Genomic DNA, 5,585 nt, shown 5'->3' with positions numbered 1-5,585 from the left:
AATGAATGGCATGGCATGAATGAGGAAAGTGGATCCCTCAAAATTCTAAGGACAAAAAGTTTGGCTCAAGCTTCAAGATCAAGACTCTACATTTTATATTTTAGTGATCCAAGATCACATTGAGTCTATAGGAAAAGCCAATACTATCAAGGAGGGATGAGGTGTTGCTTAATGGCTTGCTTGCTCAAAGTGCTTAGTGATATGCTCCAAAACCCTCAACTACCTTCCCACATCCGCATATGACCTAAACCAAAAGTCAAACTCGGCCCCACCGATTCTTTCTATCCGGCGCCACCGAGTTTCAAATGTCATAGCCACTGCCACAAACCCTAGCAATTCGGTTTCACCGATAGGGATCTCGGTCTCACCGAGATGGGATTGTAATCTCTCTGTTTCCCTTCGTAATGTTTCGGTCTTACCGAGATGAGCGATCGGTCCCACCGAGATTGTAATGTAAACTCTCTGTTTCCCTTTTGTAACATTTCGGTCTCACCGAGATGAGCGAATCGGTCCCAACGAGTTTACCTGACCAACTCTTTGGTTAGCTTATTACCAAAATCGGTCCCACCGAGTTTGTGTAATCGGTCACACCGAGATTACGTTATGCCCTAACCCTAACCATATCGGTCCTACCGAGTTGCATCTCAGTCCCACCGAAAATCCTAACGGTCACTAGGTTTGCTGAATCGGTCCGACCGAGTTTAACCATTCGGTCCCACCGAGTTTGGCAAATTGTGTGTAATGGTTAGATTCTGTGTGGAGGCTATATATACCCCTCCACCCACTCTTCATTCATGGAGAGAGCCATCAGAACATACCTACACTTCCAATACACATTTTCTGAGAGAGAACTACCTACACTTGTGTTGAGGTCAAGATATTCCATTCCAACCATATGAATCTTGATCTCTAGCCTTCCCCAAGTTGCTTTCCACTCAAATCTTCTTTCCACCAAATCCAAATCCTGTGAGAGAGAGTTGAGTGTTGGGGAGACTATCATTTGAAGCACAAGAGCAAGGAGTTCATCATCAACACACCATTTGTTACTTCTTGGAGAGTGGTGTCTCCTAGATTGGCTAGGTGTCACTTGGGAGCCTCCGACAAGATTGTGGAGTTGAACCAAGGAGTTTGTAAGGGCAAGGAGATCGCCTACTTCGTGAAGATCTACCGCTTGTGAGGCAAGTCCTTCGTGGGCGACGGCCATGATGGAATAGACAAGGTTGCTTCTTCGTGGACCCTTCATGGGTGGAGCCCTCCGTGGACTTGCGCAACCGTTACCCTCCATGGGTTGAAGTCTCCATCAACGTGGATGTACGATAGCACCACCTATCGGAACCACGACAAAAACATCCATGTCTCCAATTGCGTTTGAATCCTCCAAACCCTTCCCTTTACATTCTTGCAAGTTGCATGCTTTACTTTCCGCTGCTCATATACTCTTTTGCATGCTTGCTTGAATTGTGTGGAGATTGCTTGACTTGTGCCAAGATAGCTAAAATCTGCCAAGAACTAAAATTGGGAAAAGGCTAGATTTTTATTTGGTCAAGTAGTCTAATCACCCCCCTCTAGACATACTTTCGATCCTACACTATGTTTATGTTCTTTCTCGTTATTTGAACTCTTTAGTACGTACAGTAGTACTAGTACTATGTCTTACTACTGTTCTTCTTGCAGTTGATACTACTACTCGTATCTTCGTGTTCCTACTGTACTTAATACTTTCGTACTAGTAGTATAATTTGGGTCAGTCGATTTGTGGAAGAAGTTCGACGGAGCGAAGGAAGAAGACGACAGAAGAGGTGGAAGAAGCCCTTCTAGCCATCCATGTTGCATCAAATGGCTCACAAGAGTCGACTGACCCAAATTGCTCCTTCAGATTGCAGGATCCACGTGGCATTCAAGGTCTCGAAGGTAGACTCCGCGTCCGCACCCGGTTTGCGGGCTGGACGCTCGCGACCGGCTTCCTCCGTGACAACCACCATGCGCGTCTCCTCCGCACGGGCGGAGACGACAATGACACGCTAGTTCCTCCTCGCCGGCATGCTGGAGCACGCGCTCGTCCTCCTCTTCGTACGCTACATGCATAGACGTAGCTTCACCAGCTGCTCGCGTGCTTGGCAGCGCGGTGGCATCGCGAGGAAGTACTGCAGACGACGTGAGCAGGCGAGCCTTTGGCTTCATGGCACAGGGATGGCAGCGACACGTCGGTGATGGGCGAGAAATTGTTGGCCTGAGCAGGCGGGCGCCAGCATGCGCAACAGTGGCGGCATATTGATGAGTGCGCGTGCGGGAGCTTACTTTAGTTTTATATATAAGGTTGGTCAAACTTAAAAGAAAACCATACTAGTACACATAAACATTAGACTTAGGCAGCGCTTTTATTAGTTAGTACCACAGCCATGATACGGAATCCTGTGCAAGCGCGTGAACCGCGGCCGCGCTGTCGATCGAACGGTGTGTCACCGTGTCGCGCTCGAAGGACATCCACCGAACCTTTTTGTGTGTGTGAAAACAATCCTCGAATATTACTCAACTTTTTTTTCCTGTGAAAGTTCTTGACGCTGCAATATTTCCATATATTTGAATTTAGCTCCAGTTCTTGTTTATTTGGATTTGGACGTTTTAGGCGCACCCTAGTTTTTTTAATACTGATTTTGTGTGTGTGACTGAGAGAGAACGTGTGTATGTGTCCATATATGTGTGTTGTGGCAGAAGGGCAATGTGGAGACGGTGTGCGTGTGATACAGACATAGAGAGGTGTGAATGTGCAAATGATCATGCATGAGTGAGACATAGACAGATGCCGATACGTTGTGTATACATGAGAGAACGGTCTTCTAGTTTACTTGTGTGTGTGTGTGAGAGAGAGAGAGACAGAGAGAGGAGCATCCGTAACACAACAACCATCTCTCTCGATTCGTCCGTCCCTCGCACGGTCGCATGCAACACATGCATCAACGCGCACATTTTGACACCCTCACCCGGCCCCTGCCCACCTCAAGGCCCGCACAATCTCTTCGTGAATACCCATTTCTCTCCTTAGGTTTGTTTTCTCTCAATATCTGACACACACACACAGAGAGAGACACACGCAGCACAACATACACACACACACACACACTCCCGAGCACACAATTCATCCCCATCCAAGGTTATACGGCGACCACTCTCGCTTGTGCTTCTTTGCACCCCAACATGCACAACACTTCAATCTTCAAAGAGGGCATCGAGCAGATCGAAGACGGCGACCACACCGCTCTAGAGAATGCGGGGTCATTTGGAAGCAGGGTGATGTGACGACGGCTGACTGACTCCTCCCCCCACCCTCTCTCTCTCTTGGGCACAAAATTACCAATCCCTCTCTCCCCCGCACAAAATTGTCAATCCCTCAACCCACAAGATCCTTCCCCTCTCGTCCATGTTTTTCCAGCTCTCTCATCAAACATGTTGTCTCTTCTCCTTCCACGTATACAGAATCCAGATGCACACGCATCTCATGTATATTACATGTATCCATCTTTCTCACAGACCTAACTTCTTCCTCTCTCTCTTTCTCTCTCTATCTCTCTCTGTCTCATTAGGTTTGTCTCCTACTCTCCCGCCCACATACATACAATCTTTCCCGCCCTATCTGCTCCATCTTCAAAAGCTCTCTCTGCACGTTTCATTCACACATTGGGATATGTCAAAATGTTGCTTCTATAATGGCTGATGTAGAGTTATGGTTGTTTTTGTTGCATCCTACAAAGTAATAACTATGAAATGCATTTAGATTCTCATTTGACTGGGATTATGTGAGTTTGAGCATGTTGTGAAGTACTATAGACCTTGTATACATCCTGGGATTCGACAATGATTGTAACTATTGAATTGTATAGACCATTACATTCGAAGTCAATAGCCTAATATATTTAGTCCGCGTATTAGCATTGGTCAAAGTCAAGTTTTGTAAACTCTCAAAAAGCTTATAACAAAAAATATTAACATATATAATAACAAATAAATACCATTAGATTCATTATTGAATGTACTTTCACATCATACATATTTTTATGGTAAATGTTTATATTTTCCTATAAACTTGGTCAAACTTTAGGAAGTTTGACTTCAGTCAAACCTAATATGCAGAGTTTACTACTACTACTACTCGCTAGTTGCTTAGCCGAATCACTCAACACGCCACACGGGGAATCCAGTGTCACAAAATTTTGAGGTCGGCGGGAAAATCTCCCGCGACCCTGATTCGAGTAGTGGGAAGTTACCATCATAGCCTTCGGAACAGGCCTACGGATGACGCTTGGTAGGGGGCTGTTTTCGTAACTTTAGGTTCACCCTACCCAGCCAACCCCACCCCGGCACCCAGAGTAGTACACCTGAATACTCCCCATTTTCTATCCCCACCGCAAAATAGACTTCTCCACGGCATCGCAGCCTTCGTGCTCCTCCCCTTTACATCGGCGCACTCGTCCACCACAGTGCATCTGCCTCATCGACGACCTCGTACGCCGCACTGGAGCCGGTCCACCATCGTCATCGTACACGGAGCCTCTTCCCCGGCATCGTCTTCCACGGTCTCGGATCTGCTTCCGGAAGCCGACGCCAAGTGCAGAAGTACCACCGTCGTGGACAATGAACTGACTCCCGTTGCCGACCATGACTCACAGAGGCCGCCGCGACCATCGTTCTCCTCCTCGATTGGTAATGTGTGTATTGAATCACTTAGCAGTACATGTGCAATTCCAATTTTGTTCATACCTACCCTTCAAATTTCCTGGGTGCTATTGTTCCCGTAAAAGTAATTGGTTATAGCCTCCATTGTCCAATAGAATATCAGCTTGTAATTGTGCGTCGCTCCTGTATCGCGCTGTGCTTGGGGTAGGTTTTTCATCTCCAACTAGTAGTGTGGCAAATGATGGGAAGGTTTTTAGAACTAGCAAGATGCCCATGCGTTGCACGCATCAAGATGCATTTATATGAGTAGTTTATCTTGTGGGAGAAAAGGATGAATGAGGGAAGGCCTTATTTGCAAATCTGGAGAGGGGTATGGGTATCTTTTTGCAAAATTCCCATTTGTTTCCTTCCTATCTATCAGATATAAATCGGATGGCCTATATTGCAAGAAAAAAAAGTATAGAGAAAAAAAGTAGACAGTAAAGGAAGTAGAGATAAATATTAAATATTAAATACAAAATAAATATAACAGTAGAGAAGAGAGTAGAGAGAGCATGTTGATATTTTTAAAGCGCCGCGCGTTGCGATTCTGTTGGAGATGCTCTAACATGGCAGACGAGTGCTTTAATGTTGCCCACAAGATGCGCGAGTATTACTAGTAGTATATTTTTCTTGCCATGTTGAGATTTTAAAACCACGAGTGCGAACATGCAGAGGAGCAATGAAGACCAAACACGGGATATCCGAGACATCTTCAAGGAGCGTGGCAAGTTAAAGAGGAGCTGCACCGAACCTGTAAAACGAGCTTTGGTAAGTAACACCCTTTCAATTACTTTCGTGTAGCCTCATGTTATTCGATGTGTATATGTTGTAGTTTCTATTTCTCTTAAGCATGGTGTTCTTTGATGTGTAAT

Source organism: Triticum urartu, chromosome 7 (assembly GCF_003073215.2).
Source record: "Triticum urartu cultivar G1812 chromosome 7, Tu2.1, whole genome shotgun sequence".
Classification (NCBI taxonomy): Eukaryota; Viridiplantae; Streptophyta; class Magnoliopsida; order Poales; family Poaceae; genus Triticum; species Triticum urartu.
This window is presented reverse-complemented; position numbering follows the sequence as displayed.